The sequence below is a fragment of the Sander lucioperca genome, chromosome 3 (assembly GCF_008315115.2).
Source record: "Sander lucioperca isolate FBNREF2018 chromosome 3, SLUC_FBN_1.2, whole genome shotgun sequence".
In the NCBI taxonomy this organism is placed as follows: Eukaryota; Metazoa; Chordata; class Actinopteri; order Perciformes; family Percidae; genus Sander; species Sander lucioperca.
In genome coordinates, this window is record NC_050175.1 from 35,885,671 (window position 1) to 35,893,993 (window position 8,323).

Consider the following 8,323-nt stretch of genomic DNA (forward strand, 5'->3'; position numbering starts at 1 on the left):
AGCCAAGAGGAAAACGATGATTCTCGACCCCTGCCCATTGCATTGTGAAAAGGACAGACTTTCATATGTATGTCCTTTCGGAACCCAGTCAGTTCACACCAAAGGGCTCAGAAGAGCTAGAACTTGCCCATGCTGGCCTTGGGAAGATGATATTAAGTATACCAGACCACTTGAAACACGATGTGGTAATCATATAGTATATAATATTGTAGAATGGGTAATGATTAAAAATGTTAATCATTTGCAGAATAGTGAATCATTTCATTTTTTAAAGATTGTAGCTCTACTTGAGGAGGAATTTCCTAAACTGAAGACCTTACAAGGAGGTTGGATGTTTTTCAAGTCTACAGGTAGAATTTTTCTAAATCTCCAATTACGAAAAATATAGTTAATGTTTTTCCAATTCAAAACCTCAGATATGTCATGTGATGTCCAGCGATGAATTACCATTCACACCACTATTCAAGTTGTAGAGGACAGTACTACGACTAGTTTGCCTGACACAATATAACTTTTAATATTAATGATTGTGAGACTGCAAGGTTTTAAAGGACTCTTACTACATTCCATTTTAAAATAGGTGGTAGCGGACGTCGCAAGCTGTCCATAATTCCAACTGACGCTGAGGGTTACTCCACAAGGCTTCTTAAATCAGGATCCAACAATGGGAAAAACATAGTATTTGTAGTTCCACTATAGGAGAAGCTTTCTACTGAACCACTTTCCTATGATTCAGTAGAGTTCGCCAAGATGCCACAGTCAAAATGCATTACATGTGGCAGTCAAATGCCTTTGCAGCTGTTGCCGTTGCATGTGGAGGAATGCAATGGCATATTGACTGTAAGCTGTATTACAACATGTCTCTCATTTCTCTTTTTTAGTTTGTTCAAATGACTGTTTAAAAGTATTAAGTGTTTGTTTATTATATATATATATATATATATATATATATATATATATATATATTTATATATATATATATTTTATTTTATTTTATTTATTTAGGAGAGTGAATCTGGGACATGTCTTGATGAAGATTGTTCAGTTCTTGAGCAGCCAGTCCCATCTACCATAGGCATGGATGAATCCTTGGCGGTAATAGATGTTGTCTTTTCTGTTGGTTTGGAATTTAGTAAGAAAGCATTATTTTTTTATTCATCACATAAAGTAAGTAAGCAGAGGTTTTAGTACAGAATAATGTAATGCTTACAGATATATAAATAGATTGGGCATAACACATCTCAAACTGAATTTATTTTTTTTACTCTGACACATATGTACAAATTTTTGATCATAGCATATTTCCTGTCGCTAGTGAATATAACATGTCTGTAAGATGCAGAAAACATGACACTATTCTTATAATAATTTCATGTATGAAAAGTATTGACATTTTTTTTGCAGGTCTGCCCAATCTGTCTTGCATCGTACCCAGCTGATGTTCTCCCATCTCATGCAAGCACATGTGGTGACAGGTAGGAAGTTTATGTCTGATAGATTCAGGTAACTGATAGTCAGACATTATCAGACTGTAATGACATGTTCTAAGTATGAGGAAGGACATGTGTAAAGAGTGTCATTTCATTAGAGTATCACGTTAAGAATTATCAGAGGAACACCTTTCTGCATAAATGGGGGGGGAAAAAAGTGTTTCTGGAGCTACTGGTTTTTGGCTGCCTCTGAGGGAATGTTAGCTTGCTAATAGTGACAACACTTTTGTCCCTACCTAATGTCTGTGGTGATATTGAGACATAACTGGTCATTAAAATGATGCACCTCAATTACCAGATTTTTTTATTCATATTAATTCTGTAGCACATTTAGTTAACTTAGTTTTGTATATTAACTCCATGTCTTAATTTTAATATAAACATTTGGCACCACTGACCAACTAGATGGTAAATGATTAAAATAATCACCACTCATGATTTGGCTGTTTCCCATTCTTCCAAGCAATGTTTTTTATTATGATTTATTTGGTCTGTTCTAAGAATGAACTGTGCTCAACCCAGCATAGCAGCCAGTACCCCAAGGGGAGAAGAATTGCCAGGACTCTCAGTTCCACAATCGTCAGTTCGACAATCGTCAGCAGGTAATTTATGCACAATTACTGCTATAGTGTTGCATTGTTGAAAATAACGTCAAAATAACTTTTGTCATGTGATTTTAAAAAAGGAATATTGATTTCAAGTACTTGCCCATGATAGATTACATTAACCTGTGGTGATTTCAAAATGTCACTGCTGAAACAAATTTATTCTTGCTTTGGAAATAAGTTGATATTAGTATATCATTTAGAAGGCCCTTTGCATCAACAACTTTTTTTGTGGTAAATTACAGCTTCAACGTGGACCACTGAAGTCGACCCCCAAAAAGCATGCCAGTTGTTCAGAGAAGATTTACTCAACAGTTACTCTGAAAGTCCACGCCTCTCTCTATCACTCGACATGTTTGATGCAGAAGAAGAACGGGACAGTGCATTCATTTCATTCTATAAGCAGAATAATGTGAACTGAGTGTGTGTGTCATCTATGTTTTCATGTTAAAACTTTTTTAATTGCAGTACTTTTTGTAGCCTATTCATTGGACACTAATGTCATCAAATGAGGGAATAGTATTGACATGTAAACTCTACTTTAAATAAATGATATGTTCTAACTTAATCTAAATGAACCTCCAAAGACAGATTTGGGTCTAACTGTGATCAAGCGTGTTTTAAAACATAATGCTCAATGTTTCTTGACTTTTTTTTTTTTTTATTAAGGCTCTGCTGCTCCTACAACCCTTTTTGAGGGGGAAAAAGAACATCGGGTTCCCTCTGCAGCTGCTGTCCTGCGAGAAAGCAACCTATTTGAGATGGCAGGTCGTATGATTGGTCATTCTTTCCTGCATGTTGGGTTCAGCTTCTCTGGACTCAATTTGCCTGTGGTGACCCTATTGACTGGTGAGTGCATCGACACTGCAGCATCAGCTATGACACTGGAGGACTGTCCTGATATTGACCATCGTGAAACAATTGGTTTGGTGAGTAACTTGGTTACACATTGCACATTTGTACGAATTACTACATTTTTGTTCATGTCACACACGTGTCTGTGCCGAGACATTTTGTAATTTGTGATTTCGAAAGCTTTTGGTGTCTGTTATTTACTCCAAATGTTAGTTATTTTTATTGTACCTTTTGCCTTTTTGTGGATTGCCTAGTGACAACTTTTCATGTAATTATTAAATTCTTTTACCTTTTGTGAATGTGTACCTGCTTTAGCTGAAGAATGCTGAACTTACTGCAGAAGAAAACACCAAAGTGACTGATCTTTGCCTGTCCTGGGATCTTCCATTTCCATCCTCCACCAATCGTCTCTGGCTGTTCCAGGAACTGCTTTCACATGCAGTAATTATTTTATAAATTACCTTGTTAGTATTTATATTGGAGGTTGGCCGTGTAACTCAAGTTACATCTGTGCCTACGGTCTCTTTCCTATAAAATAGTGCCTCTGCGTAAATGTTACTTCTGTCCTGTCAATTCTGTCTGCAGGTACTTCACCGTGTTAAACAGCCAATTAAACAAATACGGAAAGGCCTTAAACAAACAGGAATCTGGCCACTTCTTTCAGATAGGCCAGATGTACACCCCTTAATTTTCCCAAGGGAGTGAGGAGCTTAACCCACAGGTAAAGCCTAGTTCACACTACACGGTTTTTAGCCCGATTTGCCGCTCGGCGACCGTCAGGCTGTGATCGGGAGTAAGTCAGTGATCGATCGGTGGTCGCCAGTCGTTATGTGTGAACTACTCAATGACTCATCAAAACGGCGCCCCGACACATTGCCGACGCCAGCCAGATATCTAGCATGAGAAATATCTGGAGAAGTTGGCCACCTCGACATCCACATCCAGCCAATGAGAGCAGGCAGCTGGCAGAGCAGGCAGCTACTTTTTCACTGCAAAACACTTTTTACTTACCTCCAGTTCTCTGTAGCTCAGACAATCCCTGCTACCTGCGTGGGTTAATCCATTCTTTCACCCAGATTATCTGTCTTTATAATTGCTATCTTTATAATAACAAACAACAGCTGTTTCGTGTGTAGGTTTGCATCATTTCCCGTTTCACATTTCACATGTGTTTTCTTGACAAAATGTGGTTTGGAGACCTGCGTCGGGTGACACAGCCGCTGTCAGCTTGTGGCGTGTGTGACCCCCTGTCACCGATCAGTCACGTAGTGTGAACGCCACAACGACTTCAAGACTCCCCGTTTGGGGGAGGGTTATGATTTTATTTTTGCCAAGACTGTGTGTAGTCTTGTTTGGTGTCACAGGGGTGTGTACATATAAAATGAATGGTTTATTTTATTCATATGTTAAAGTTGTGTAACTTATGTGACAGAAATAGATTGTTCATTCATAAAAAGATCACTACAATTTTGAGCTCACTTTGCAACATTTAATAAAAGTTTCAATCCTGACATGAAATATGTTTATATTTGATCCCTTGTAGACCATGATCCAGAGCATTACCTGACCACAATCCAACTTTGACAGCGACGAGGATGAGGACGACGTTCCATTGGAGAAAATCAGTCTTGTCACTGGATTTTTGAGAAAATTCATAGAGGAAGGTAATACTGTAAATGGTCTTTATTTCCTTGTTTTTCATTCTCATCTTAATTCACACATTGTTTCCTCATAACAATCCTAGTAGCTACAATAATAAAGTGGTTGTTCATATTTACCATGTTTTATGTGCATTTGTGTTTCATTTCATCTCAGTGTGAGCTGGTTTACTGTTTTACTGTCAAATGGTCATGTTTCTCTCCCTCCTCCTTTCTGTCTTCTGCTGTGTGCTTTACAACAGCACAGGGAAAGGAGAAGACATAAATGTGAATGTTTGACAGAAACAGTAAAGCCCAGCTCACACTGAGATGAAATGAAACACAAATGCACATAAAATTGGTAAATTAAACTTCATACTTTGTTTACATTCCACGGTATTTACAGCAGCATTTTAAAGTAATCCTTTTGACGTTCTAAACTAGGAAAGGAAAAGAGAATACAGGGATTTTACTTTTGTAAAGTTTGTACTGTTTAAGTTCAGCACTGTGATATTTTGAAGTGTAGCACATTATTATTTGTCATCTGTTTTAAAGCCTGTCTAAACAGCAAGCATTGCTGATGTGTTATCTTTACTTGAGTATCTAAGAGTGCCATAACTGAATTTGTTAAGAAGATAAGAATCTTTTGAGAGAATCGTTACTTCATATTTTTTGAAAGATCTACTCCAGTGTAAAGTTTTGAGGTGTCACAAGTACAATTTTCTCTTCCATAGCGTCACCAGATGTGCTGCGTGACCTGATGAAGTTTTGGGTGGGGTTGGAACTGCAAACTACAAAACTCAATGTTGAGGTTGTAACCTCAACTTATCCAGTGGCTCCCACCTGCTTCTTCAAGTTGAAGCTCCCCGGCCACTACCAGACCTACAAGATTTTTCACCAGGACTTGATGATGGCCCTCAGTTCCGTAAGTTCTGGCTTTGGACTTGTGTAGGTGCAAGTTAAGTTGTGTCATCAACTTCTTGCACTCGGTCCCTCTTTTGAAATGGAATCACTTAAAAGAGCAATTCCTGCTAATTTATGCACCATTAACGTTATAAAGTTTGATTATTCTACTTGATTGTCAGGCACCACCTTCACCTGTCAATAAATACTTTGGAGTTGGTTTGGTGATTGTCTTTAGCCTGTGTTTTTTTAACTTGCACTAGTTCTTTAGTGATTTTCATATTCTTAATCTAGCTGCTAGTGTACTTTTGTGATGTCCTCTGCAGTGCAATGAGCTTGGATCATATTAAGATCATCTCTTTGAGAGCTGTGGCAGCTTTCTTGGCCTCTCTAGTTCATTAAGCTCAGACTTCCATAGACATTTAGTTGTAATTATTGAACAGTTTATACAGCTAGTACATGTTTAATACATTCAGATGTTTAGGTAGATACCAGTTTCTCCAATATTACTGTTGCCCTTTTACAGTAATGTTCTAAATGACAGTGTGTACACCTAACAATGTTGGTTTTGTAAAGCCGATTTGTCTAAATTTGTTATCCCTTTACAGTGATGTGTTGTAAATACAACTGTACTGCTACATTTGATAAATTTACACAAGACTTCCCAGAATTTTATGTTCCCTTGAACAACATTAAAGGTGTTAAACAAGCATTTTTATGGTCTTATTCATTATGTAGCACAATTGCCCTTGTTTATGTAGCCATTTGAAATGGCCTTCTCACTCAATATTGGACCAATTCCAAAAATTTCACCACCGTTACAGGGACAAGGTTTAAAAAAATACAGGAATAAAATTTAAAGCAATAAATCAGTTCTTTATTAAAGTCTTATTTACACATAGCATGCAAATCGCAAGTAAAAAAAATACATTTCATACTATTAAGTCAACACTCCATGAATGTTGAAAATAACCCAGCAACAAACAAGACCCAAAGGACCTGGTGCCAACATTCATTCCCAATCCATGCCCCAATTGTGTCAGGGCTGTTTTGGCAGCACAAGGGGGACCGAAATAATATATGGCAGGTTGGTTTTAATGTTGTTGCTGTAAGGTATCTATTAAACTCTAATTCCAATAATCATTTGTCTGAAAAGGCTTTTCCTATGGAATTTTCTGCTGATTGAGCCGCAGCTGTTAAGTCCTGGAAATCCTCTGCAATGGTCCACACGGTCTATGGAGGACAAAGTCTTTGTGGACCACGTTCTTTCCCAGGATGCAGCACCAAATGTGACTTAGCTTTCAGTCACCCTAGCTAAGGACGAGGCTTGCTTTTCCAAAACATCCAATGGCCACTGTAGAGAGGAAACTAGGGGTGGATTTTCTTTTCCTTTTCAAAATAAAATGCCCAGACACAAATTTCTTATTTATAAAATTCATCCTAACTTACTGTATTCATTTGTAGTGTCAATTAGTATGGAGGATCCTGGGATCCTAGCATAAGGCACAGTCAAAATATCATTTGAAATGTTCTAAAGTAGCTTCTGTTAAATTTTTGGTCCAAGTCACAGGAAGCCACTGGAAAGTGGCAAGAGAGCCACATGCTCTTTTATCTTGCCTCAATTAAGTTCTCAACGTATTGGACAGTGTTGAGGTATATATCTGCCCCGAAACATTCAGATTGCTGCAATGGATCCATGTTGTCTCGCAGTGCTATCATTTCCAGATCCAAAAGAGGACTGTCCAGTTCAGGGATATTGACCCCGGAATGAGGCTCATTTGTGTAGCCACTCTCCTCCCATTGAATCTCTGGGATGGGTATTCCCTGACAAAGACATGTGTATAAAAATGATGCATATTAAATGTTATTGAACAAATTTACACTTGTGCACTGTGCCCATATCACTACTTATTACAAAACAGGTAATCATTTCAGACAATATAGAAAAATGGATTCTATTTAATGTAAATAAATGAATCATCATATTCAAGACCAAGAAAGGATGAAACAAGAAATGTAGTTTAAAAGTGAGTTTTTCCATTATCTGTCTGAATGTGTTTTACCTAATTTCATTAAACACAAAATGAACTCAAAGCTCAGTTTGTTAAGCCTGCTTTCTGAAACAGGGCCCTGGCTATGCTCAGATTCTTGTTACTTCACTAGAGGTGCACACAAACAATCCTATTCTTGCTTGCCATGGCTTTTTGAATCCCAAGAAAGGGACTTCAATTAATAAGGGTCAAGAGTCAGAACAACCTTCATTTTTTGGCATTTGTCTTTTTAATTGATTTAGGATCAACATTACTAATGCATTATTTACCTCAGAATCAGGATCTGCAACGGGGTTAAAGGCCTGGCCCACCTGCCACAACTGATTTGGTGTCAGGTTCTGCTCAGTCCTGATGGGATGGTTGTCCCACGCATCACTGAAGACATCTAGGCTTGCCTGAATGCGCGGTAGGAAAACATAGTGGCAGCAGAATATGTGTAGGACGTTGCTGATGTCAAGTAGGTGTTTGTCCTCAAGAGAGTGCAGGATATTGTAATACACTCCTGTAACACTCATGAACAAATCACGCCAGAGGTGCTCAATCCTGTATTAAAAAAAAAAAAAAGGAGGAAAATAATACATTTTTCATAACGTGTCCTTTAAGATCCTTTGAATAACTTAACTTTTCCCCAGCCATTGAATAAATGGCCATGTTTCAAATTGGTTACTGTATACATTTTAATAGAAATCAACTGACATGGGAGTTAATACTATAAATTAAATTCTAACTAATTCTAATTTTTTTTTTTTTTTTTTATGTTTGCGATCATGGCCAGTAGATTT

The 8,323-nt window shown here is 37.6% G+C and overlaps 2 long non-coding RNA genes across 2 annotated transcripts; both read left to right on the top strand.

Moving 5' to 3' along the window:
* Positions 1 to 650: 650 nt before the first annotated feature.
* On the top strand, positions 651 to 3,664 carry LOC116045166. The gene is made up of 6 exons (XR_004103870.2): positions 651 to 1,095; positions 1,405 to 1,475; positions 1,992 to 2,092; positions 2,341 to 3,024; positions 3,266 to 3,391; positions 3,536 to 3,664. It is a non-coding gene; the product is annotated as an uncharacterized LOC116045166 (long non-coding RNA).
* Positions 3,665 to 4,505: 841 nt separating this feature from the next.
* Positions 4,506 to 6,200, top strand: LOC118494738. Its single transcript, XR_004896910.1, has 2 exons — positions 4,506 to 4,614; positions 5,322 to 6,200. It is a non-coding gene; the product is annotated as an uncharacterized LOC118494738 (long non-coding RNA).
* Positions 6,201 to 8,323: the final 2,123 nt, after the last annotated feature.